The following is a 27,875-nucleotide window of genomic DNA, read 5'->3' as shown; positions in this document are numbered from 1 at the left end:
TGCCTCAGCCTCCTGAGTAGCTGGGATTACAGGCACCCACCATCATGCCCGGCTAATTTTTATATTTTTCTAGAGACGGGGTTTCACCATGTTGGCCAGGCTGGTCTCATGGTGATCCGCCCACCTCGGCCTCCTGAAGAGCTGGGATTACAGGTGTGAGCCACTGCGCCTGGCCCACTGGAGTATTTAGAGGTAAAGGGCCTCATGTTTGCAATTTACTCTGACATGGTTCTGAAAATAATACATGTAGATAGATAGCGTTATGGGTGGAATTTCATAATGTTAAAATGTATATTTTGAAGTCCTAATGCCTAAAAATCTCAGAATGTGACTGTATTTGGAGACAAAGTTGTAAAAGGCGTAAGTAAATTAAAGTATTTACAGTAGGCCCTAATCCAACCTGATCAGTGTCTTTATAAGAAGAGAAAATTTGGCCAGGTGCAGTGGCTCACACCTGTAATCCCAGCACTTTGGGACGCCAAGGCAGGCAGATCACTTGAGGTCAGGAGTTTGAGACCAGCCTGGCCAACATGCAAAACCCTGTCTCTACACACACACACACACACACAAATTTAATCGGGCATTGTGGCACATGCCTATAATCCCAGCTACTCAGGAGGCTGAGGCAGGATAATTGCTTGAACCTGGGAGGCAGAGGTTGCAGTGAGCCAAGATCACACTACTGCACTCCAGCCTGGGCAACAGAGCAAGACTCTGTCTCAAAATAAATAAATAAATAAAAATTTAAAAAAAAAAATTGTTTTTTGAAAGTAGGGACTCTCAAGTCAGCCTGTCGGGTTCAGATCCTGGCCCCACGCCTCACCAGCTGACCTCTTCTCCACCATCTATGAACCGGGCTTACTAATAGTGCCTCCTCTTAGGCTGTGAAACAAGGTAATGTGTTTGCACTTACAAGCCTCTGGCACAGCGCTTAGTATGTAATAACAGGTCAATAATATCAAGTTAGAGACAGGAGTCCTCTAGAGCAGGGGTCCCCACACCGCAGGCCGAGGATCGGCGCCGGTCTGTTCGTGGCCTGTTAGGAACCAGCGGGCTGAGTGAGCATTACAGCGTGAGCTCCGCCTCCTGTCGAATCAGCAGTGGCATTAGAGTCTCAGCTAGGAGCGCGAACCCTATTGTGAACTGCCCGTGTGAGGGATCCAGGTTGTGCGCTCCTTAAGAGAATTTAACTACTGCCTGGTATGCCTGATGACCTGAGGTGGAACAGTTTCTTTTTCCTTTTTTTTTTGGAGAGTCTCGCTCTATCCCCCAGGCTGGAGTGCAGTGGCGCCATCTTGGCTCACTGCAACCTCCGCCTCTTGGGTTCAACTGATTCTCAGGCCTCATCCTCCTCCGAGTAGCTGGGATTACAGGCAGGCACCACCATGCCTGTCTAATTTTTGTATTTTTAGTAGAGTCGGGGTTTCGCCATGTTGACCAGGCTGGTCTCAAACTCCGTACCTCAGGTGATCCGCCCCGCTCAGCCTCCCAAAGTGCTAGGATTACAGGCGAGAGCCACCGCACCCGGCCACTGGAACAGTTTCATCCCGAAACCATCCCCCACGCACACTCCCGGACACTCTCCACCCCCACCCCCCATCCCCCATCTGTGGAAAAATTGTCTTCTACGAAACGGTCCCTGGTGTCAAAAGCAAAGGTAATGGACAGAGTGATCAGTTCCCCGAATGCCCAGGGAGCACGCCCTGGGTACCGGGTGTGGCGCTCCTGTGTATCAGGTCGCCCTCAATCTTCTCCACGTCTTAGCACTTAGGTGTTATCATGGCCACGTTGCAGATGAGGAAGTCGAGACTGTGACAGGTGAGGAACCTTGCCCAGTATTGCACAGTTAGTCCCTGGCAGAGAAGGACTAGAACTCAGGCTGGTCTGACTCGAGGGCTGTGCTTTCTCCTGCTGCCCCCGCCAGAATGACTTGCTGGGTTTTTTATGGAGAGAGTCGATATTTCACGTGGGCCACTTCAGAGTCTGACCATAATTAGAACACATGCCATTTCTGCACGTGGGCACCCCTGGGTGGGATCCTGGAGGACGCTTGTGCCCTCCTTCCCCTCTTCTTCCTCTTCGTTTCCCTCTACTTTATCAATCCTAAGGCAAACCAGGCAGGGTGTGGTGGAGGGAGTCTCTGACCAGGGCCACTGTCTGCAAATACAAGGGTCCTGAGTCTGGACTGGAGATGTGATTGTTCAGCAGAGAGAAAAACGGTTTGAGTAAACCCAAACAACCGGGCCGGGCACAGTGGCTCACGCCTGTGATCCCAGCATGTTGGGAGGCCAAAGCAGATCACTTGAGGCCAGGAGTTCGAGACCAGCCTGGCCAACATGGTGAAACCCTCGTTTCTACTAAAAATACAACAATTAGCCCAGTGTGGTGGCAGGCGCCTGTTGCCCCAGCTACTCAGGAGGTTGAGGCAGGAGAGTCGCTTGAACCCAGGAGGCGGAGGTTGCAGCGAGCTGAGATCTTGCCACTGCACTCCAGCCTGGGCAACAGAGCAAGACTGTCTCAAAAAAAAAAAAAAAAAAAAATTCCAAACAACCCCAGCACCTACTGTTATTATTTTTTTGTTTTGTTTTATTTTGGAGATGGAGTCTTGCTCTGTCGTCCAGGCTGGAGTGCAGTGGTGCGATCTCAGCTCACTGCAAGCTCCACCTCCCGGGTTCCCGCCATTCTCCTGCCTCAGCCTCCCGAGTAGCTGGGACTACAGGTGTATTATTGTTTATGAATCACATTTATGTGCCTAAGAGCTGTCATCTCACAAAATTCTATGAAGTATCTGTATCACCCCCACTTTATAGATGAGGAAACTGAGGCTAAGTGGGCTGAAGCCATTTGCTAAGGGCCCTTCCCACCCACATGTGAGTATGAACCTTTCTGCACTTCACCAGCACTGGGAGTTTTCATTGTCTAAGCTCTGCTAATTTCCTAGGCAAATGACGTTATAGTATTTAAATTTGCATTTCTGTGAATAGGAATGAGCTTGAACACATTCCCGTTTGCTTGTTAACCAGTTGGGTTTTTTTCTTCTTTTGTTCGTGTGCTTTGCCGATTTTAGAGAATACATTTTTATGTTTGCAAACTGATATTTTAGGAAGCTGAAACAGTACTGCACATATTCCATTTTTCCCCAGCCCTCCATCATTTTCCCTCTAAAACCTCCCCCCTCCCCACCCCCAGCAGCTTCAATATACCTGGAGATGTGCCAGCCCTGGTCTGAGTCCTTTTGTGCCAAGTCTATAAAACCATCACTGGGGCACTGCTGCTCCATCCACCTCACTGCTGCACGCCAGCTGCTCTGGCTTCTGGAGAGAAACCAGCATCGCGACCACAACCGCCACCGCAACGACAGCTGCAGTCACGACAAGGTCATCTTCACCAGCCATAGCCAGATCCTCAGAGCTTCCATGAATCCCTGGAGTACTGGCCTCTCTCCTTCATCCCCAGGCCTTCATCCTCATCTCCATTGAACCCACTCTCCTGCCACTTCCAGAAGAAGCAGAGGCCGTGTGATAGGCACTGCCTCCACCCTCTGCACCTGCCCTTCCCTCTCCCTCACTGTCCCCTCAGAGGCTGTCCTTTGTCTTGCCCCAAACCCACCTCTCCTCCTTCCAGAATCCCCATGCCCACACCCCAGTCCCTATCCCCTCCCTCTGAAGCAAATGGCTTCAGCCCTCCTAGCCTCGGTTTCCTTATCTATAAAGTGAGGGTGATACAGATACTTCATAGAATTTTGTGAGATGACAGCTCTTAGGCACATCAACGTGATTCACAAACAATAATAGCCGGGCGCGGTGGCTCACGCCTGTAATCCCAGCACTTTGGGAGGCCGAGGTGGGTGGATCACAAGGTCAGGAGTTCAAGACCAGCCTGACCAACATGGTGAAACCCCGTCTCTACTAAAGATACAAAAATCAGCCTGGTGTGGTGGCATGCGCCTGTAATCCCAGCTACTAGGGAGGCTGAGGCAGGAGAATCATTTGAAACCTGGAGGCGGAGGTTGCGGTGAGCCAAGATCGCGCCATTGCATTCCAGCCTAGGTGACAGGGTGAGACTCCATCTCAAAACAAAACAAAACAAAACAAACAAACAAAAACAATAATAACAGTGGGTACTGGGGTTGTCTGGATTTTTTTTTTTTTTTTTTTTTTTGAGACAGTCTCTTTCCGTTGCCCAGGCTGAGTGCAGTGGCAAGATCTCAGCTCACTGCAACCTCTGCCTCCTGGGTTCAAGTGATTCTCCTGCCTCAGCCTCCCAACTAGCTGGGGCTACAGACACCTGCCACCTCACTGGGGATGGGACTGAAATATCTCCAAGTGGCTGCCATCTTTAGCAGCCACCCCTGAACCCCACCCTCACCCTAATACCCGCCCTTGTTTTTTCTTCCCTTTATGGGCAAACCTCAAGTCATCCCCACTCACTGCCTCTGGGTTCTCACTGCCCCTCATTCCCAATCCCTCACAGGCTGAGGGCTGCCCTCAAGAAACCTCTGAAGGGAATCTGGCCGGGGTCCCAGTGACCTCTTTGTTACTAAATCCAGGTCCAATTTTAGCCCTAATCTGTCTTGACCTTTGACAGCATGCAATGGTGTTGCAATCTCCCTTCCTTTTAATTTTTCTCTTTTTTTTTTGAAATGGAGTCTTGCTTTGTCATCAGGGTGGAGTGCAGTGGCACCATCTCGGCTCACTACAATCTCTGTGTCCTGTGTTCAAGCGATTCTTCTGCCTCAGCCTCCTGAATAGCTGGAATTATAGGCGCCCACCACCACGACCAGATAATTTTTTTTTTTCCAGACAGAGTCTTGCTCTGTTGCCCAGGGTGGAGTGCAGTGGCACGATCTTGGCAAGCTCAGCCTCCCGGGGTTCATGCCATTCTCCTGCCTCAGCCTCCCGAGTAGCTGGGACTACAGGTGCCTACCACCACGCCCGGCTAATTTTTTGTATTTTTAGTAGAGACAGGGTTTCACTGTGTTAGCCAGGATGGTCTCGATCTCCTGACCTCATGATCTGCCCGCCTCGGCCTCCCAAAGTGCTGGGATTACAGGCGTGAACCACTGCACCTGGCATTTTTGTATTTTTAGTAGAGACAGGGTTTCGCCATTTGGACAGGCTGGTCTCGAACTCCTGACCTCAGGTGATCCACCCACCTTGGCCTCCCAAAGTGCTGGGATTACAGGCATGAGCCACTGTGCCAGGACTATTTTCCCCCTCTTTTTGGAAATACTGTTTTCTTCTTGGTGTTTTTGTTTTTGTATTTGTTTTGAGACAGGGTCTCTCTCTGTTGTCCAGGCTGGAGTACAGTGGCACCATCATAGCTCACTGTAACCTTGAACTCCTGGGCTCAAGCCATCCTGCTGTCTCAGCCTCCCAAATAGCTGGGATTACAGGCATGCAGCCACGTGCCTACCTCCCCTTGCCTTCTAAAGCTTGGATTTCCCTCCTATCTTTTCAGTTTTCATCTCTGGCCCTCCATCTTGGCCTCTTAATTCTTAGCGAGGCTCAGAGCTTTGGCCTTTGCCCTCTTTTCTTATCGCTGGGGAACCTTATCCCTGCCTCAAGATTTTAGGTGCCACCTGATGCTGAGGACTCCCAAATCTCTATTTTGGGCTCCCAGCTGTCTCTCATGGAACAGATCTGTTTAAGCAACTGCATGTATGACATGGATTTTCCCATGCCCTTCCCTGGCATGTCTAACTCCACACTGTCTCAGTGGGGCTCAGCACCACCCTCCCCACCTAATTTCTCCAAAAGGTTGATGATGCCGTCTCCTCCCCAGTCATCCTGGAGAGAAACCAGGCCATCATGCTCACCTCACCCTCTCTCTCCCTCCCACAGCGAACAAGTCACCAGGCTTCAGTGATCTCATCTCCTTAACTTCTCTCTAGCCTCTCTCTTCCCTCAGCCATGGCCTCCGTTCAAGCCACAGCATCTGGCTCCAGGACAATTGCAGCAGCCTTCCGCCTGGTCTCCCTGCCTCCAGCCTCCATGCAGAGGATAGAGAGAGCTTTCTAAAACCTAAACTTGGCCAGCCTACTGCTCTGCTCACAACCCTTCCACGGCTCCCCAGTGCTGTCAGGACAAAGTGTAAGCTCTTTCCATAAACCTCCTCGGTCTGGCCTCTGCCTGCTTTCGCCACCTCCTCTCGGCTGCAGCCACAGTGAACTCTGTTCTCATGCCCATCTACTGCCTCGTGCTTTCAGTCTTGCCAGTACTTCAGTCCCCAGCTCAGATGTGACTTTGTTTTGTTTTGTTTTGTTTTGTTTTGTTTTTTTGAGACGGAGTCTCGCTCTGTAGCCCAGGCTGGAGTGCAGTGGCCGGATCTCAGCTCACTGCAAGCTCCGCCTCCCGGGTTCACGCCATTCTCCGGCCTCAGCCTCCCGAGTAGCTGGGACTACAGGCGCCCGCCACCTCGCCCAGCTAGTTTTTTTTTTTTTGTATTTCTTAGTAGAGACGGGGTTTCACCGTGTTATCCAGGATGGTCTCGATCTCCTGACCTCGTGATCCACCCGTCTCGGCCTCCCAAAGTGCTGGGATTACAGGCTTGAGCCACCGCGCCCGGCCTCAGATGTGACTTTGTTCAGCAGGCTTCCCAGATCATCCCCAGGCTGACTCAGGTTCCTATGTTCAAGGTAGGAAACTTACCAGTGTATCCCTCATGATAGCACTTTCCTCTCTGAGTCGGTGTTCTCTGTCTTCATGGCTGTCTTCTCTTAAACCACATGCTTTTTGAGGACCAGGATTACATCTTTTCATTTTTGTGTCTCCAGAGCTTAGCCCGGGCCATGCATATAGCAGAAGCATGATCAATGTTTTTCTTTCTTCTCTTTTTTTTTTTTTTTTTTTGGAGACAGAGTCCTGCACTGTCACCCAGGCTGGAGTGCAGTGGCGTGATCTCAGCTCACAGCAACCTCTGCCTCCCGAGTTCACACGACTCTCTTTCCTTTCTTTTTTTTTTTGAGACAGAGTTTCACTCTTGTTGCCCAGGCTGGAGTGCAGTGGCCTGATCTCGGCTCACTGCAATCTCCACCTCCTGGGTTCAAGCGATTCTCTTGCATCAGCCTCCCAGGTAGCTTGGATTATAGGCATGCACCACCACGCCTGGCTATCACGCGACTCTCATGTCTCAGCCTCCCAAGTAGCTGGGATTACAGGTGTGCATCACCACGCCTGGCTAATTTTTTTTTTTTTTTTTGTATTTTGTATTTTACTAGAGATGGGGTTTTACCCTGTCGGCTAGGCTGGCCTCGAACTCCTGGCCTCAATGATTTGCCCACCTCAGCTTCCCAAAGTACTGCGATTACAGGCGTGAGCCACTGTGCCCTGCCTAGGCCACCGTGCCTATGCTAGGAGCATGATGAATGTTAATGGGATGAAGGGAGGAGTTGTCCTTGTTCCACTAGGCCTTGTCCTAGGCTCAAGCAAGAGGGTCAGGCTGTGGCGGGAAACGGAGGAAGGAAGAGGGTATCATTAGTTTCTTAGAACAGGGATCCCCAACCCCTGGGTCTGGGTCGATGGCGTATTAGGAATTGGGCTGCATGGCAGGAGGTGAGTGGCGGGTGGGTGAGCGAGTAAGCTTCATCGATATTTACAGCCGCTGCCCATTGCTGGCTCACATTGCCACCTGAGCTTCACTTTCTGTCAGATCAGTGGCGGCATTAGATTCTCATAAGAGCTCAAACCCTATTGTGACTTCACATGCAAAGGATCTAGGTTTTGCATTCCTTATGAGAATTTGATGATCTGTCTGCCTGATGATCTGTCACTGTTTCCCATCATCCCCAGATAGGACCATCTAGTTGCAGGAAAACCAGCTCAGGGCTCCCACTGATTCTGTGTTGTGATGAGTTGTATAATTATTTCATTATGTATTACAATGTAATAATAATAGAAGTAAAGTGCACAATCAACGTAATGGACTTGAATCATTCCCAAACCATCCCCCAGCTCCGTAGAAAAACTGTCTTCCACAAAACCAGTCCCTGGTGCCAAAAAGGTTGGGGACCTCGATCCTACAAGGTCCTTTGGCTCCCTGACAGTGGGGACTGTGTTTATATCACTGATTGCCCTCATACCCTGCATAACGCTATGGCAGGGTAGCCAAACATGGATTGATTCTCTGGAGACCACTGCAATTCCCCTTTATTACCATTGCATCCCAGGGGCACAGTGATTCAGCCTACTCATGAATGTGTGATTTGCAGTAGAATTTCAGGAACCCCTGGGACATAAAAGAGGATCATCAGGGCTGGGCGTGGTGGCTCACACCTGTAATATCAGGACTTTGGGAGGCCAAGGCAGGAGGATTGCTTGAGCCCAGGAATTCAAGACCAGCTGGGGCAACATAGCAAGACCCACCTCTACAAAAATTTTTTAAAAAATTAGCCAGGTGTGGTGCTGTTCTTCCGTGGTTCCAGCTACTTGAGATGCTGAGGCAGGAGGATTGCTTGGGCCCAGGAAATCGAGGGTGCAGTGAGCCATGTTTGAGCCACTGCACTACACCCTGGGTGACAGAACGAGACTCTGTCTCAAAAAAAAAAAAAAAAAAAAAGATAGGGGCTGGGCACAGTGGCTCACCCCTGTAATCCCAGCACTTTGGGAGGCTGAGGTAAGCAGATGGCTTGAGGTCAGGCGTTCGAGACCAGCCTTGCCAACATGGTGAAACCCCATCTCTACTAAAAATACAAAAAGTAGTTGGGCACAGTCGCGGGCACCTGTAATTCCAGCTACTCGGGGAGGCTGAGGCAGGAGAATCATTTGATCCCAGGAGGCGGAGGTTTCAGTGAGCCGAGATCACGCCACTGTACTCCGGCCTCAGTGATGGAGCAAGACTCTATCTCAAAAATAAATAAATAAAAAGTATTTTGGGGTGATACACACATTCAGACCATAGAATATGTGAAGATATGGAAAAATATATTTGCCTTTATATTCCAGTGCTTTTTCACAATAAACTATTATCTGTATATTTGAGACAAGCTTGTATTAAACTGTGAGCCCTAAGGACAAGAATAGAGATGTTTTAGTGTTCCCGCCATACTAAGAGTAAGGCCAGCCAGGCGCAGTGGCTCACGCCTGTAATTCCAACACTTCTTGGGAGGCCAAGGCAGGTGGGATTGAGACCATCCTGGCCAACACAGTGAAACCCCATGTCTACTAAAAATACAAAAATTAGCCAGGTGTGGTGGCACGCACCTGTAGTCCCAGCTACTCTGGAGGTTGAGGCAGGAGAATCTCTTGAACCCGGGAGGAAGAGGTTGCAATGAACCGAGATTGTGCCACTGCTCTCCAGCCTGGCGACAGAGCGAGGCTTTGAGTCAAAAAAAAAAAAGAAAAAAAAAAAGAGTAAGGTCATGCACATAGTAGGTATTTCATAATTAATGGCTGATAAAACAGAAATGAGGACGAGAAGCACAAGAGAAGGGACAAAGGGATTAAGAGCTTGCACACTCTGACCCTCAAGAACTCCACATTAGATGCCCCCATCCTGGGAGGCTTGGCACACACCCTGCATCTTTACCTGAAATACCCCTGCTCAGCCTCTCCAATCCTCACCGTCCTTCACCATCCTTCACCATCCCTCACCATCTCCCACCATCCCCCACCATCCCTCTCCATCCCCCACCATCCCTCACCATCCCTCTCCATCCCTCACCATCCCTCTCCGTCCCTCACCATCCATCTCCATCCCTCTCCATCCCCCACCATCCCTCTCCATCCCCCACCATCCCTCACCATCCCTCTCCATCCCTCACCATCCTTCTCCATCCCTCACCATCCCTCACCATCCCTCTCCATCCCTCTCCATCTCCCACCATCCCTCTTCATCCGTCACCATCCCTCTCCATCCCTCTCCATTCCCCACCATCCCTCTCCATCCCCTACCATCCCTCTCCATCCCCCACCATCCCTCTCCATCCCTCACCATCACTCTCCATCCTTCTCCATCCCCCACCATCCCTCTCCATCCCCCACCATCCCTCACCATCCCTCTCCATCTTCTCCATCCCTCTCCATCCCCCATCATCCCTCTCCATCCTTCACCATCCTTCACCGTTCTTCACCATCTCTCTTCATCCCTCACCATCCTTCTCCATCCCGCTTCATTCCCTACCATCCCTCTCCATCCCCCACCATCCCTCTCCATCCCCCACCATCCCTCTCTATCCCTCTCCATCCCTCTCCATCCCTCTCCATCCTTCACATTCAGGTTTAAGCCAGCTTCCTTGTGAAGCTCCCTGGTTCCCTGTTCCTGAGAACCAGCTTCTTCTCAGCCCACAGTCTGTCCTGTGAGCTCCTGAGCTAGGCTGAGGTTCTCCCAGAGTAGGGAAATCCCGCCTTTCCTGACCAGGCCTGGCTTTTGCCCTTGGGATGAAAACACACACGGCTGCTGCCTCACAGCTCAGGTCACCTCCTGAGGAGTCCACTTCCCTCCTGTGGAGGGCACAAGCCCTGATGTCCCGCTCACCAAGTCAGAAGCCATGTAATTAGCATAATCATGCACAGCTGCCCTGTGGGCTCCGCACCCTCCCATCACCTCTCCCATGGCAGCAGCGGGATTTTTCCACATTGCTTCCTGGCCCCAACCTTCCAGGGCACACACTGCTTGTGGGACAAGGTCTGCCTCCTTGGCCTGGCACTCAAAACTCTTTCTTTCTTTTTTTTCTTTTATATATATTTTTTGAGACGGAGTCTTGCTCTGTCGCCCAGGCTGGAGTGCAGTGGTGTGATGTCAGCTCATAGTAACCTCTGCCCCTGAGTTCAGGCGATTCTAGTGCCTCAGCTTCCCAAGTAGAGTAGCTGGGACTACAGGCACCTGCCACCACGCCCAGCTAATTTTTTGTAGCTTTAGTAGATATGGGGGTTTCATCATGTTGTCCAGGCTAGTCTTGAACTCCTGACCTCAAGTGATCTGCCTGCTTCACCTCCCAAAGTGCTGGGATTACAGGCGTGAGCCACTGCACCAGCCCTTTTTCTCTTATTTTGAGACAGGGTCTCACTAAGTCACCCAGGCTAGAGTGCAGTAGTGCAATCATAGCTCACTACAACCTCCCTTCCCTTGGGAGGCTGGGGCTCAAGCAATCCTCCTGTCCCAGCCTTCTGAAGTAGTTGGGACTACAGGCATGCACCACCACGCCTGGCTAATTTTTAAAATTTTTGTGGAGATGAGAGTCTCGCTATGTTGCCCAGGCTGGGTTCGAACTCCTGGGCTCAAGCGAGCCACCTGCCTTGTGCTCCCAAAGTGCTGGGATTACGGGGAGACTCTTTCTAGATGGCCTCTGGGGACTGTCCTCCTGCTCACACACCAGGTTTCAGCAGTACTCAATCCCTTGAAGGTCCCCAAACAATCCACACAATCTCACGGTATTGACTTTTGCTCACACAGTTCCTTCCACCTAGAATGTTCTCTTTCCTAATCCAGCTGGCAAACTCCTATTTAATCTTTGACATCCAATTTAAGATCAGAGGTGGGTAAATTTTTTTTCTGTAAAGGGCCAGAGAGAAATATTCCAGGCTTTGTGGGCCATGAAGTATCTGTCATGATTACTCAACTCTCCCACTGCAGAAAGCAGAAACGTGTGTAAACAAATGGTGTGGCTGTGTTCCAATAACACTTGTTTACAGAAACAGGTGGCAGGCAGGGTAGTTTGCCCACTCCTGCTCAAGAATAATCTCAAAAGCTTCCCACAGGAAGGAGTTTAACAATGCCTTCTAGCAATGGCTTACGTATTTTATCGTAACACAAACCTGGACTGTAATGAACCTATAGCTGTGATGATTACATGTGCTGCTGGTCAGACCATTATCTCTCAGCTGGATTTCTTTTTTCTTTCTTTTTCTTTTCTTTTCTTTTCTTTTTTCTTTTTTTTTTGAGATGAAGTCTCACTCTGTTGCCCAGGCTGGCAGGCTGGAGTGCTGTGGCACTATCTCAGCTCACTGCAGTCTCTGCCTCCCGGGTTCAAGCAATTCTCTGCCTCAGCCTCCCGAGTAGCTGGGATTACAGGTGCCTGCCACCATGCCTGGGTAATTTTTGTATTTTTAGTAGAGATGGGGGCTTTCACCATCTTGGCCAGGTTGGTCTTGAACTCCTGACCTTGTGATCTGCCTGTCTCGGCCTCCCAAAGTGCTGGGATTACAGGCACGAGCCACCCTGCCCGGCTATGGATTTCTACGATAGCCTTCTCACTGGTCCCCCAGCCTCTGCCTTCCCTTACACTCTATTCTCACTGAACAGACATAAGCTGTTAAAGTGTAAATTCATTCTGGTCACTCCTCTGCTCAAAAACCTCTCATGGTTCCCTATTGCCCTGAGATTGAAAGCCAAAGTCTTAAAACGGTTTCCAATGTCCTACAAGTTCTACTCCCAATATCCTTTTAACCTCAACGTTATTGCCTACTACACCCACACGGGCTCTCTGTACTCCAATACAAAGCTATGATAGCCTCCTTGCTTTTCCTCTTAAAACAAGCCAGGCGGGCTCCTGCCTCAGGGCCTTTGTTCTTGCTCCATCTGGAACACTCTTTTCCTGGTTGTCCACATAGCTCACTCCTTCGCCTCCATCAGGTCTTTATTTAATTATCTTCCTTCTAACGTTTTTCCTGGCCAGTCTAGTTAAAACTGCAACGCTCCCGGGTCTCTCCTTCCTGTGTTTACTCCCCAGCACTCCTCACCCTCTAACTCACTACGTATTCCCCCAACTTTTTGTTTTGTTTTGTTTTGAGGCAGAGTCTCCTTCTGTCGCCCAGGCTGGAGTGCAATGTCAAGATCTTGGCTCATTGCAACCTCCGCTTTCTGGGTTCAAGCTATTCTCCTGCCTCAGCCTCCCGCGTAGCTGGGATTACAGGTGCCAGCTGCCATGCCCAGCTAATTTTTATATTTTTAGTAGCGATGGGGTTTCACCATGTTGGCCAGGCTGGTCTTGAACTCCTGACCTCAAGTGATCCACCTGCCTCAGCCTCCCAAAGTGCTGAGATTACAGGCATGAGCCACCGTGCCCAGCCTCCTCCAACTTTTTAATTATAAAAATGTTCAGGGAGTCTGGGCATGGTGGCTCACGCCTGTAATCCCAGCACTCTGGGAGGCCGAGGTGGGCAGATCACGAGGTCAGAAGATCGAGACCATCCTGGCTAACACAATGAAATCCCGTCTCCACTAAAAAATATAAAAAATTAGCTGGGTGTGGTGGTGGGTGCCTGTAGTCCCAGCTACTCGGGAGGCTGAGGCAGGAGAATGACGTCAACCCGGGAGGCAGAGCTTGCAGTGAGCTGAGATTGCGCCACTGCACTCCAGCCTAGGCGACAGAGCAAGACTCTGTCTCAAAAAAAAAAAAAAAAAAAATGTTCAGGCCAAGCACGGTGATTCACGCCTGTAATCCCAGCACTTTGGGAGGCTGAGGCAGGCAGAATGCTTGAGGCTAAGTGTTCGAGACCAGCCTAGACAACATGGCGAAAACCAGACTCTACCAAAAAAAAAAAAAAGTCGGCCAGGCGCGGTGGCTCAAGCCTGTAATCCCAGCACTTTGGGAGGCCGAGGCGGGCGGATCACAAGGTCAGGAGATCGAGACCACAGTGAAACCCCGTCTCTACTAAAAATACAAAAAAAAAATTAGCCGGGCGCGGTGGCGGGCGCCTGTAGTCCCAGCTACTCAGGAGGCTGAGGCAGGAGAATGGTGGGAACCCGGGAGGCGGAGCTTGCAGTGAGCCGAGATCGCGCCACTGCACTCCAGCCTGGGCAACAGCGTGAGACTCCGTCTCAAAAAAAAAAAAAAAAAAAAGTCATAGTGTCCTGAACCTGTAGTCCCAGCTACTCAGGACATTGAGATGGGAGGATCACTTGAGCCCAGGAGGCGGAGGTTGCAGTCAGCCAAGATCACCCCATTGCACTCCAGCTTGGGTGACAGAGCCAGACCCGGTCTCAAAAAAAAAGTTCACATAGATAATGGAGGGACTAGTGCAAGTGCAAAGGTATTCAAATACACAAGCACAGATCCCACAGTTAAGGTGCTTTGAATGTAACATGCTGACATGATGACACCTCACTCAAAGACATTAGCAAAACACACTCTCTGTTTCCTTCTCTATCTAGTTCATTCTGTGTCTTTCCCCACCAGGATGTGAGCAGCAAAAAGGCAGGGATTTTTGTCTATTTTGTTCAGTGCAGTTTCCTCAGCACCAAGAACATTGCCTGGCACATAATGAGTGCGCCTAGAGTTTGCAGAGAGAAAAGACAAGACAGGTGCTGATTCTGGTTCTGCCTCTCATTGACACCGGCGACTGGCACTGCCTCTCATTGGCAACTCTGGGGATAATTTTCCCTTGTGGAACCTCATTCTCTTCAACTACAAAGTGGGGATGACAGTACTACATCACAGGGCTGTTGCAAGGATCAAAAAGTAAGAGGTCGGCTGGGGGCGGTGGCTCACACCTGTAATCCCAGCACTTCGGGAGGCCAAGGCAGGTGGATCCCCTGAGGTCAGGAGTTTGAGACCAGCCTGGCCAACATGATGAAACTCCGTCTTTACTAGAAATACAAAAATTAGCCAGGCGTGGGGGCGCACGCCTGTAATTCCAGCTACTCGGGAGGCTGAGGCAGGAGAATTGGTTAGAACCCGGGAGGTGGAGGTTGCAGTGAACCGAGATCACGCCACTGCGCTCCAGCCTGGGGGACAGAGCGAGACTGTTTCAAAAAAAAAAAAAAAGTAAAAGGTGTAACATTGCACCCTTAGCATGTTAGATTTCCACGTAGCTCCTTGAAGGAAGGGACTAGTCTAGTCTGACCCTCTGTGCTCTGGGCTTAGAGGGCAGATGCCCTCCCTGATGCATGGGAGGAGCCTAGCGCAGCATCTCAGGAGAAGTTACTTTGACTTTAACTGCTAGCAGCTCCGCTAGCTCTACAGAACCCACTCCCTCGTGCTTACTTGCCCCATCCCTTTACTTGCTCATTCAGTGCTATCTAATAATCCCCTCCATTCCATCTTTTGATTTATCTACTCATTAAATAGTTTCAACCAGAAATACCTAGGGAAGGGATACTTAACTTCATCAGGTACTGAGATTCTATTTTGTGAATGTCTTCTGTGGATCTTTGTTTCCAACAATTGATCCAGCCTCCCTTGGCCTTTTCTGAATTTTATTATCTATTTTATTTATTTATTTATTTATTTATTTATTTATTTATTTAGACGGGGTCTTGCTCCGTCGCCCAGGCTGGAGTGCAGTGGCGCGATCTCGGCTCACTGCAACCTCCGCCTCCTGGGTTCAAGTGATTCTCCTGCCTCAGCCTCCTATGTGGCTGGGATTACAGGCGCATGCCACTGTGCCTGGCTAATTTTTTTGTATTTTTAGTAGAGGCAGGGTTTCACCATGTTAGCCAGGATGGTCTTGATCTCCTGACCCCGTGATCCACGTGTCTCGGCCTCCCAAAGTGTTGGGATTACAGGTGTAAGTCACCGCGCCTGGTCTATTTATTTTTTGAGACGGAGTCTCACTCTGTCACCCAGGCTGGAGTGCAGTGGTGTGATCTTGGTTCACTGCAATCTCCACCTCCTGGATTCAAGCGATTCTCCTGCCTCAGCCTCTCCAGTAGCTGGAATTACAGGTGCCTGCCACCACGCCCGGCTAACTTTTTTGTATTTTTTGTAGAGAGGGGGTTTCACCATGTTGGTCAGGATGGTCTTGAACTCCTGACCTCAGGTAATCCATCCACCTCAGCCTCCCAAAGTGTTGGGATTATAGGCATGAGCCACCGCGCCCGGCCCTTTTCTGCATTTCAGATTCACCTGTGTGTCCGCATTTCCAAATGTGCTTTGCAAAATCCTGAATGCAAAGGTGGGTGTTTGTTGAAGAATGGGACACCGCATGTTGCCCCTGTGGTTTTTCTCAGGAAAGATTGCTTGGCAGTGGGTGGAATGCATGGCCTTTTTTGCAAGCTCCTTGATAACCATCACTCTAACTTTGCTTGTTTGGGGTGTGGAGGGCAAGATATTTTCATTGATAATTCTGAGTCTTTATCCTTTTCTCTCCACTTCAAGCTGAAACTCTTTTTTCTTTTCTTTTTTTTTTTTAGACATGGTCTCGCTCTGTCGCCCAGGCTGGAGTGCAAGCAATCTTGGCTCACTACATCCTCGACCCCCCGGCCTCCCCTGCACACTAGCTGGGAACAGAGCCAGGCATCACCACACCTGGATAATTTTTGTATTTTTTGTAAAGACGAGGTTTCTCCATGTTGCACAAGCTGGTCTTGAACTCTTGAGCTCAAGTGATCCACTCACCTTGGCCTCCCAAAGTGTTGGGATTACAGGCGTGAGCCACTGTGCCGCAGTCAAGCTGAAACTCTTAAGCAAATTTTAAATCTTACTTTAAGTAACACTTTCCTCACCTGTAAAATGGGGACAGGAGGAGATGATGGAAGTGAAGTCACTTTGTAACTGGTGAAGCTCTGTACAGATATTAGTTAAGATGGTTAATTTCATTAACCTGTGAAGATTCTTAACTAAATCTTGAGCAATTTGCATTGGCTGCCCTACCTAGGCACTAATATCTTTAGATGGACTGAGGAGGAAACACACTTTTATTTTGTTTTGGAGACAGGCTGGAGTACAGTGGTGTGATCTTGGCTCACTGCAACTTCTTCCTCCCGGGTTCAAGCGATTCTCCTGCCTCAGCCTCCGGAGCAGCTGGGATTACAGACTATGGCCAGCACACCCAGCTAATTATGGGGTTTCACCATGTTGGTTAGGCTGGTCTCAAACTCCTGACCTCAAGTGATCCACCCCCCTCAGCCTCCTGAACTGCTGGGATTATAGGTGTGATCCACTGCACCTGGCCTACACACTTCTTTTCACAAGAATAATACCAGCAACTATACTTCCCACATAAATGGAGAGCAGTCTGGCAGATTCCTCTAGACCTAGGGTTGGGTGATTATTAGGGAAAGAAAAGGTCCAACCAAACCGGTGGGCTGAAGAGAGGAGACATGACCTGCTCAGTCCGAAGCAGATGTGTGACTGAAGTCTAGTCTCCTGGCTTCTCTGCAACATACCTCATTATCGGCATTATTCACCCTAACAACTGCTATTTATTGAAATCCCACTATGTGCACGAATGGGGACTAATTTACTTCTAGATGTCACAACAACCTTGTATTACTGTGCCCACTTCTTGGATGATGGGTCTGAGGTTCACAGAGATCATTTGCCCAAGTTCCTACTGAAAGTGCTGAGGTATTTCCTGAGACTGGCTCAGGGCGTGTTACCAGACAACAATGCATACATTTTTAGCACGATACTTAGTATATTTTACTTACGTTAAAAATTTAGGAGCCAGGGGTGGTGGTTCACGCCTGTAATCCCAGCACTTTGGGAGAATGAGGTGGGCGGATCACTTGAGGTCAGGAGTTCGAGACCAGCCTGGGCAACATGGTGAAACCCCTTCTCTACTAAAAATACAAAAAATTAGCTGGGCATAGTGGCGGGCGCCTGTAATCCCAGCTATGCGGGAGGCTGAGGCAAGAGAACCGCTTGAATCCGGGAGGCTGAGGTTGCAGTGAGCCGAGATCGTGCCACTGCACTACAACCTGGAAGACACAGCGAGACTCTGTCTCAAAAAAAAAAAAAAAAAAAAAAAAAAAAAAAAAAAAAAAAGACATATGTGGTAATTCCCCTAGGGAGTTTGGCCTTAGTTGTGAAAAATAAAAAAGCTATGCTCAATTTCTGTTCTATCGGAAAAAAAAGTATTGGCCGTTCAGCTGAAATTCAAATGTAACTGAACATCCCGTATTTTTTATATGCTACATCTGCCAACCCTGGCTTGAGGCTACCTGGCAAAAATCAAAACAGGTTCCTCCTTGTTATGCCCTATGCCTCTGTTGCCTTTATTTTTATCTTTACGAGCAATCATTAACAGTAACTTCAGACTCCAGGTTCTGGCCGCTTTAGGAGGCGGAGAGCGGACTAGGGTGAGACTCCTGGTCCTCATCAACTTGACTGCCAAGGAGCCGTCACGTGCACCTTCCGCCCCGCACAGACATGGCCGCGTCTCGCCGCCGAGGATTGGCTCCCGCCGAAAGCTCGTCCTCCCTCGGCTAAGGGAGCCCCTTCCATTGGGCAGTTAAAAAAATGGCGGACCCCCGCCTCCCGCAGTCCTCGGGCATGGGGGCGGAGCCTAGAGGAGGCCTGGGGCAGGGCCACCAGTGATTGGTGGAGAGCCGTGGTCAGGCCATCACGTGGTCCGAGGCCGGTTTGTTTGCGGAAGTGGGAGGAAGTAGAAGTGCTGAGTAAGCCGAGGTGAGTGACCTCGCAGGTGGGCGGGGCCTGGGGTACCTTCCCCAACTTCCTCCGCGCCACGGACTGCTACATCTCCGCCGGACCCCCCTGTGGATCTTCCTCGTGTCTCCGATTCTGAGGCATGTCCTACATTGACCCTTATGTGACTCCCTGAGTGCCCCCACCTTCCATCTTTTCATCCCCCAGCGTTCCCAACTCCCATCCCGAGACCGCCCGTGTCTCATCTCGAACTTGTGGACTCCAGGGACCCCAGCTTCGACCCTGAGTTCCTTCCCTGTACTCCAGTCTCCTCCGTGTGTCTCCCTCGATATTCCTAACTTCCCGAGTCATTCCATCTCTCCTCTTTCCCTGACTCTCAGTGCCTCTTTAGGCCCCATTGGTCGTCCTCATTTTCCTTTCTGTGCTCCTCTAAGTGCTCCCCAGTTCACTTGATTCCCCGCTTCACCTCCTTTTCCACCTTTCGTGGTGCATCTACCCATTTCTCACTCCCTGCTTCTCCTGCCTTTCCTCCCTGCCTTTCCTCTCTCGCGTGCCTGCAGACCTGCCCCCGACATGCTCCCTCCTTCCCCTCAGCCTGGCCACCCCAGAGTCTCCCACCCCCAATCCTGTGTCCACCTCCTGCTCCCACAGATGACTTGGAAGCTGGTGACAGGGAGCATGTGACCCGGGTGATCATGGGACTGGACCAGGAGCAAGCCCGTGGGTGTGGGACAGGGAGGGCACAGGGCAAGGGGACCTGTGGCCATATTTTTAATGGGCTACCCACATGACCCCAACATATACCTCCCCCTAGCTTCTGGGTCTTTCCCTCACCTGCCTCTTACCCGCCCAACAGGATGTCAGGCAGGTTTGGTTTGGCAACGTTGAGGCTCCACCCTTGGGCCGAATGCATTGTTTTTGAATGCATTGTTTTTGTTACAGTCTCTGCCTGGAGTTTAGCCTGTCCAAGTCTCAATTTCCTCATCTGTGACGGGGGATTGTACTTCCTGCCCTCATAAGGCTGCCATTAGTTTCAAAATTTGAATGAGAAAATGTAGAAGGTAAAGCTTTATAACCAGTATGGCCCTGTACAAATACATGACTTTACCGTTGGGTTGTAGGCAGGGTTGAAAGGAATGGAAAGGGAAAAGGGTAGAATGAGAAGACGAGGAGAGAAGGATGAGCAGAAGGTCCCTTGTCTTTCATTGTATCATTTGGCAATGTTTGTTGATCACCCCTTGTGAGTCAGGCTCTTCTGTGTATGTTCTCTTCACCGTTCATTCAGTCATCGTTTATCTAACAAATATTTATGAACTGTCTGATGTTCTAGGCTACCCTTGGTGTAGCCAATGATATTCTCACTTCACATGAGAAAAAGAGGGCGAATGAGTTGCTTGAGATCACACCGATGAGGTTGAAGCTGGAATCTGACACCGGAGCCTGTGTGGTTGCCCTGATGTGTAAGGTTTTTGCCACTGTTGTCTCAGTGCTTAGGACACTTTTTCTCCCTTCCATGGGTTACTTTCTTGTTACATGACAGACTCCCCCAAAGGGAGTTCCCCTCTTACTCAGCAGATTGACATCACTAAGAGATACAGAAAGGAGAAATTTAAATACTCTGTGTGTGTGTATGTGTGTGTGTCTGCACACATCTGTTGGGTGTGTGTTGGGGGAAGTAGGTAGGCAACAGGTAAGGGGCCGTAGTGAAGAGTGTGTTACAAGCTTCACTTTGTAGAGGGTGGCTCCCTGGGAGAATATGTTCTGTGTCTTTCACAGTGGATTTTGATAGGGTCATGTCTTAAATGTCTCTTCTCATTTTCGGATGGTGATCTCATCCAGTCTTATTTCTTTAAGTGCCATCTCTATTCTGTCAACCCGCAAATTTATATCCCCAGTCCAGTCCAGACCTTTCCGTGGAATGACAGACTCAAATATCTAGTTGCTTACTCAGCACCTCAAACTTAGGCTTTTCAAACTTGAAGTATTTATTTATTTTTATTATTTTTTAATTTTTTGAGACAAAATCTCACTCTGTCACCCAGGCTGGAATGCAATGGCGCGATCTCGGCTCACTGCAACTCCCACCTGCTGATTCTCCTGCCTCAGCCTCCTGAGTAGATGGGATTACAAGCATGCGCCATCATCATGCCCAACTAATTTTTGTATTTTTGTAGAGACAGGGTTTCACCATGTTGTCAGGCTGGTCTCGAACTCCTGACCTTAAGTGATCCGTCTGCCTTGGGCTCCCAAAGTCCTGGGATTACAGGAGTGAGCCACCGTGCCAGGCCTCAAACTTGGGAGTTTAGAATTGAGCTCCTGTTAGTTCTGCTCTCCATCCCTGACCCTACCCTTCACCAAAACCTGTCCCTCCCACTGTCTTTCTCATCTTAGGAAATGGGAGTATTATTCATTCAGTTGCTCAGGTCAAAGCTGTGAGATTATCCTTGATGCCTCTCTGTTTCTTACCCCACACCCAGCCAGAGCAATCTTGTTAAAAAATGTTGTCTCTTTCAGTGGCCGCTCCTCTCATGGCACATGCCTGGCCCCCTGTTGCTTCTCTGATCTCACTGGCTTCCTTGCTTTTCCTGGAACTTGCTAAACATGTTCCAGCCCTAGGCCTTTTGCATGTGCTCTCTTTGCCTAGATATTCATATGACTTTCATCTCTCTCCATGAGGTATTGATTTAAGATCAATTTCTTGGTGAAGACTTCCCTCCTCGCCCTATCTAAAATTTCACTCTCCACCTCAGCATTTCCTATCGCCATTCCCTGTTTTTTCTCTTCAATAGTTAATTGGCATCTAAAACCTTTGTATATATTTTACCTGTTAATCTTCTTTATTATTAGTAGCTCTGTCTAAAATATAAGTTCCAGGATGTCAGGGATTTTGTGGGGGGGTTTTTGGTTGATTGTTTGTTTTGGTTTTGAGACAGAGTCTCACTCTGTCACCCAGGCTGGAGTGCAGTGGTGTGATCTCGGCTCACTGCAGCCTCTGCCTCCTGGGTTGAAGTGATTCTCCCACCTCAGTCTCCCAGGAAGCTGGAATTACAGGCGCACGCCACCACACCCAGCTAATTTTTGTGTTTTTTGGTAGAGATGGGGTTTCACTATGTTGGCCAGGCTGGTCTTGAACTCCTGACCTCAAGTGATCCACCCTCCTCAGCCTCCCAAACTTCTGGGATTACAGATGTGAGCCACTACACCCAGCCGTGTTCTGTTTTAAGACAGGGTCTCGCTGTCGCCCAGGCTGGATTGCAGTGACACGATCACAGCTCACTGTAGCCTCGACCTCCTGGACTTAAGCAGTCCTCCCACCTCGGCCACCTTAGTAGCTGGGACTTACAGGCATGAGAGACACCATGCCTGGGTAATTTTTAAATTTTTGTAGAGATGAGGTCTCGCTCTATTACCCAGACTGGTCTCAAAGTCTTGAGCTTAAGTGATCCTCCTTCCTCAGCCTCCTAAAGTGCTGGGATTATAGGAGTGAACTACTGTGCCAGACCAGTCTGTTTTGTTTACGGTTGTATCCTCAGCGGTTAGAACAATGCCTGCCACAATCCATCTCAGTAAATATTTGTGGAGTGAGTCATAACATGGGCCACACTGTACCGTGCCACCAGCCCAAAGATCTCTTAAAGTCACCCCTGTCTCATGTGCTTGGGAGCTCCAGTGACAGTTTTGGGGCAGTTTGCTCCCAGCTGTGGTGCAGCCAAGCTGAGTGAATGAAAGAGATGCTTTTTCCTTTTGTGAGAGGACACTTTGCTCTGGCTCACGTGAGCAGCAGTGCATTTGAGACAAGCCTTTTGGAATCCAAGAGCCTGTAGAGCAAGCCTCGCTCAGCCACTTTCTTTTAGCTTTCTCCTGAAGGCAGTTTGAAGATTAAGAGCCTGATGCTCCGGATTCCGGCTAATTGGGTTCAGATCCTGGCAGATTGTGTAACCTGTGTCCCAGTTTCCTGTGTAATGTGGAGAGACCTGGACCTTTTCTTACAGGTGTTTGGAGGGTTAAATGTAGCAATTCGGCCGGGTGCAGTGGCTCACACCTGTAATCCCAGCACTTTGGGAGGTGGAGGTGGGTGGATCACCTGAGGTCAAGAGTTCAAGACCAGCCTGGTTAACATGGTGAAACTCTGTTTCTACTAAAAATACAAAAAATTAGCCAGGCATGGTGGCGCGCGCCTGTAATCCCAGCTACTCTGGAGGCTGAGGCAGGAGAATTGCTTGAACCCGGGAGGCAGAGGTTGCACTGAGCCAGGATCGTGCCATTGCACTCCAACTTGGGTAACAAGAGCGAAACTCCGTCTCAGAAAAAAAAAAAAGTGGCAATTCACCTGAACCAGTGCTGAGGCATCTAGTGCCCTGTGGGTGCTGGGCAGCATCTGGTGCCCTGTGGGTGCTGGGCAGCCAGTGCTGATGGGGTGTGAGGGGATGGGATCAAGCCCTTTTCCACTCGCTACTAACTGAGGGAAGAGGTTGGAGTGAGCTGGGGTCAGAGGGAACATTTGCGGGGATATTTGCTGGGAGGCTGCCTTGGATGTCCAGAGGCTCAGATGGGAGCTGACATGACCCGTGTGTTCCTTCAGTGTTTTCCCACCCACGGATTGAGCACCTGGTGTGTGGCCAGCCCTTTGCCTAGTGCTGTTCAAGAGTCAGAGGACACAGGCAGGCACCCGGCCCCCGCCACCTGCCACCCCATTTCCTCTCTCGGGGCCTCGATTTCCCCACATGCCAAACAGGGAGAATGATCGCACTTTCCTTGTTTCTTTTTTTCTCTTTTTTTGAGATGGAGTCTCACTCTGTCATCCAAGCTTTAGTGCAGTGGCGTGATCTCGGCTCACTGCAGCCTCTGCCTCTCAGGTTCAAGGATTCTCCTGTTTCAGCCTCCCAAATAGCTGTGATTATAGGCACCCATCACCACGCCAGGCTAATTTTTTTTTTTTTTTTGTATTTTTAGTAGAGACGGGGTTTCTTTCTCACCACATTGGCCAGGCTGGTCTTGAACTCCTGACCTCAGGTGATCTGCCCGTCTCGCCCTCCCAAATTGTTGGGATTACAGGTGTGCACCCGGCTGCACCTTCCCTGTTTCTTTGTGAGCTTGGAGGTAGATAACAAGCGTGAAACCCTTTGCCAACCATGAAGCATGGTGGCCTTGTGAGAGGCCGGAGGCTAGTGTGTGATGGCATGCCCACATGCTGGGTGGCACAGATGGTGGGAGCTGCAGGAAGGAAGTCAGGGCAGCTTGGCACTCTGAGCAGACCCTGAGTTTTCGGCCTGCTCTGTCTTGACTGGGTGGGAGGAGGGTGCTCAGGAGGGTGTCACTGCTGCCAGGTTCTGCTGCCAGGACCATCCAGCAGTTGTTCCAATCATGGGACATCCTGTCGTCAGCAGCTGGGGCTCGTGAGGCCTGATTTCCACCTTGGGCAGTTGTGTGTGTGCTCCCGGAATCCCCCACGTGGCCAAGCCGTGAGGTCTGCTTCCTGGCCTGCTGCCTGTGGGTTCCTGTCACGCACCTCTCGGGCAGCTGTCCGGCTCCTTTGCTCTCAGCTTAGTCAAGAAGGAAGCAGAAGGCTTGGAGCCTTTCCCGCTTGCACTAGGAGTGAGCTCAGCCTAAGCACCCTGACTATATATAAAGCTGAACTTTCGGCCGGGCGCGGTGGCTCAAGCCTGTAATCCCAGCACTTTGGGAGGCCGAGATGGGCGGATCACGAGTTCAGGAGATCGAGACCATCCTGGCTAACACGGTGAAACCCCGTCTCTACTAAAATACAAAAAATTAGCCGGGCGAGGTGGCGGGCGCCTGTACTCCCAGCTACACGGGAGGCTGAGGCAGGAGAATGGCGTGAACCCGGGAGGCGGGGCTTGCAGTGAGCTGAGATCCGGCCACTGCACTCCAGCCTGGGCAACAGAGCTAGACTCCGTCTCAAAAAAAAAAAAAAAAAAAGCTGAACTTTCCAGGCTGAAGCCTGGGGAGGGATTAGTCCGATCACTTAGGGCCACTCCTGAAGCAGTGCAGGTGCTGGATACAGGTTCTCCCAGTGGAGCCTGTAGCCACTGGTGGGATTTGAGCACGATATTTCCATATCCATTGTGGAGAGGAGCCTGGCAGCTCAGAGTGGGTGGGAACAGTGTGTGATCCCTGTTATCACCTTCAAGGGAATAAAGTGTGTCCAGGGGCTTCAGAGGTGCTGGCCCCGTGGGCTTGTAATTGGGTCCTTCATTCATTCTCACTCATTCATTCACCAAACATTTATTAAACACCCACTGTGGGGAACATCATGCTAGGTGCTTAGGGAAACAAATCAAAGCGGGTGGGGTGGGCAGCCCAAGCCAACAGATGCACCCCCATTCTCACATGGTGTATGTTCCTGTGGGCTGGGCCCTGGGTGGTGTGGGGTGCTGGGGAGAAGGGGCAGGCACACCAGGCTGCAGGGCGGAGGGGCAGGTATGAATTTTCAGAGGAGATGGCACCTGAGCTGAATTTTGATGGACAAGAACAGATTTATTCATTTGTCCTTTATGGAGCACACCCTCGGGTTAAGAAAGCGGGGAGGACGGACTAAGCCGATGGCGCGTATGTGCGGTATCCCCCGGTGCACTGAGACGTGAGTTTGACGTGTTCTGGGAGGATCGATGGTGCGGCGTGGCTGGAGTAGAGGTGAGGGATGAGCTGGAGGGGTGAGTTGGGCCAGCTCTCCTGGATACTGGAGTCTGGGCTTTCCCTGGGAGGTCATGGGGCGCCACTGGCCAGGGTCAGCAGGGAGACCTGCAGCGGGATTTGCATCGTACAGTGGGCATGGAGGGGTGTCAGGCTGGGTCAGGTACCATGCAGGCTGGAAGGGAGCTCTGGTGCTCTGAGCATTCAGAGCGGGCAGCTGGGCCGTGAAGGATGAGCAGGGGCTCCAGCAGGAACGGGAGAGAGCCTTCCAGGGAGGACGCAAGCGCAGGCCCCTTTCCCTCCAGAAAAGCGGTTTTCACACAGACCTTCCAAAGGGGAGGAGAGGGGACTGCCCAGGCCTGGCGGCTGCAGAAGACAGCAACCACCAGAGGGCAGGGACCGCTCCTCTCGTGCCTGAGACCTGCCCAGGGGCCTTCAGGGAATTCGTGGCTGAGGAGGAACCAGATTTTTGGGACTGACTTCTCCCTCACCACCCGCTGTGAGCAAGCCTCTTGGTCCCTGTCCTCTACTGCACTTCTTCTGGGGCTTGGCTCCTCATCGTAAGAGGAGCTTCCCTGGGCATGACTAGGGGCATGACTGACATAGCACCCGCTGGACAAGTGACTCCGGGTGACCTGTATTCACACTGATCACAGCACTAACCGCGGCCCCTCCTCTCGGCACGTTCCCCTCTCCAGCCATCCAGTCCCCATGAAAATACTCACTGTTCGTGGGTGGGCCAAGCAAGCCCCCGATCTCTGCCTTCCCCCGTGTTCTGATCTGCTTCATCCGCTTTGAAGGCCTCTCGCCAAATCCCCCCGCTGGCAAACTCCTATTCTTCCTGGAAAATTCAGCTCAAAAGTCATCTCCTGTAGCAGTCCTTCCCCCAGGGGACTGTGCACTCAGCGAAACAGGGACTGGGCTTGGGTCTCTACAGTGACTATTTGTTTTATGAATCCAGGTAGTCACTTCCAGGGAACTCATCAGAGATTCTCCCATTGACTCTAATCTCCCTCTGTTCCCACTCAAGGTTTTTTGTTTCTTTGTTTGTTTTTCTTTTTTGGTGGACATCAGCTTTAATTTGTCCTTTGTTTTGTTTTGTTTTTGAGACAAGGTCTTGCTCTGTTGCCCACGCTGGAGTGCAGTGGTACAATCTTGGCTCACTGTAGTCTCGACCTCCTGGGCTCAAGTGATCCTCTCGCCTTAGCCTCCCGAGTAGCTGGGGCCACAGGTGCCCACCACCATGCCCAGCTAACTTTTTTTTTTTTTTTTTTTTTTTTGAGACGGAGTCTCGCTCTGTCGCCCAGGCTGGAGTGCAGTGGCCGGATCTCAGCTCACTGCAAGCTCCGCCTCCCGGGTTCACGCCATTCTCCTGCCTCAGTCTCCCGAGTAGCTGGGACTACAGGCGCCCACCACCTCGCCTGGCTAGTTTTTTGTATTTTTTAGTAGAGATGGGGTTTCACCGTGTTAGCCAGGATGGTCTCGATCTCCTGACCTCGTGATCCGCCCGTCTCGGCCTCCCAAAGTGCTGGGATTACAGGCTTGAGCCACCGCGCCCGGCCGCCCAGCTAATTTTATTTTATATTTTGTAGAGACAGGGTCTCGCCATGTGGCCCAGGCCAATCTCAAACTCCTGGACTCAAGTGATCCGCCTGCCTCAGCCTCCCAAAGTGCTGGGATTACAGACGTGAGCCACTGTGCCCTACCTTGATTTGCCCTTTGAACATGTACAATTGGGGGCCTCTCTGGGCCTCAGTTTCTTGATCTCTGAGATGGGATAATAATGCTTGTTCCTCCCGCCCTTCAGCTCCTCCAGGGGAGCCTCACACCAGCACACTCTCTGTCAGTCTTCCCTGAATGAACCCAGCAGGCGAGCTTGGTTTTGACAGGGGATGGGTGAGCAGAGATAAGGAAAAAGGCCAGAAATATCTGACTTCCCTTGAGGGGGGGACCAAAATTGGTACCTGGAAATTGCCTGGCTTGGACAGGCAGAATTGTCACTGTCAACCCCCACCACCAAAAGGGTCTTGGGTCTTTGTCTTTCTGCTTGTGGTGTTTGAGAGAGCTGCTTGACGCAGCCGAGGTGGGGTCTGTGTCAGGTGACCCGGGCATCCTGGGGGTGCAGGGAGAAGCCCAGGTGAGGAGCAGGAGGGGCCGGTCATCAGTAGGGAAAAGTGATTGTCTACCCCACGGGAAGGTCAAGGGTAGGAGGCTGTGAGAAGCCAGGGGGAGAGACGAAGTGAGGCATGATTGCCCCCCAGCATCCCCCTCTTGCAGCTGTGCTGGGAAGAGCTTGGGCTCCGGGGTCCGGGTGGTGGGGACAGAAGGAAGCACGTGTGAGCACTTTCTCCCTGCTGGCCGCCTTCCTGGTTGGCAATGCCGTGAGTGTTCCAGGATGTGGCCCCGTGGCTGTCATTTCCTTTCTTCCACCTAGTGATAACAATGGCCACTGTTTGTGTGCCCACGGTCGGCCTGTGTTCCAGACACCTTCCCTCCATTGCGTCATCTCGTCCTCCCGCCAACCCTGAAGGCTGGATGCCAGCCAGGCCTGTCCTTTCTTTTTTTTTTTTTTTTTTTTTTTGAGACGGAGTCTCACGCTGTTGCCCAGGCTGGAGTGCAGTGGCACGATCTCGGCTCACTGCGAGCTCCGCCTCCCGGGTTCCTGCCATTCTCCTGCCTCAGCCTCCTGAGTAGCTGGGACTACAGGCGCCCGCCACCGCGCCCGGCTAATTTTTTTTTGTATTTTTAGTAGAGACGGGGTTTCACTGTGGTCTCGATCTCCTGACCTTGTGATCCGCCCGCCTCGGCCTCCCAAAGTGCTGGGATTACAGGCTTGAGCCACCGTGCCCGGCCCAGGCCTGTCCTTTCTGTGGCCACACACTGCTGTGGGTGTGTGGGAGGCATCCCCCAGCCCCAGGCCCTGGTGGTGGGGACGCAGGCTGGGGCATTGAGG

General features: G+C 51.0%; 1 protein-coding gene across 4 annotated transcripts in view; it reads left to right on the top strand.

Annotated features, from left to right (window-relative positions):
* Nucleotides 1–18,188: 18,188 nt before the first annotated feature.
* Nucleotides 18,189–27,875, top strand: part of LOC105464455 (phospholipase A2 group VI) — a 73,989-nt gene continuing 64,302 nt past the window's right edge. For 2 of the 4 annotated variants that reach the window (XM_011712400.2, XM_011712398.2), the window contains exon 1: nt 18,189–18,289. The gene's annotated coding sequence lies outside the window, so the exon portion shown is untranslated. Of the gene's footprint in view, nt 18,409–27,875 lie in introns of all 4 variants that reach the window. The other 2 variants (XM_011712399.3, XM_011712397.3) reach the window with 1 other exon arrangement.

The sequence above is a fragment of the Macaca nemestrina genome, chromosome 15, assembly GCF_043159975.1.
Source record: "Macaca nemestrina isolate mMacNem1 chromosome 15, mMacNem.hap1, whole genome shotgun sequence".
NCBI lineage: Eukaryota > Metazoa > Chordata > Mammalia > Primates > Cercopithecidae > Macaca > Macaca nemestrina.
Note: the sequence above shows the minus strand (reverse complement) of the source record. Positions and strands in the feature narration are given on the sequence as shown.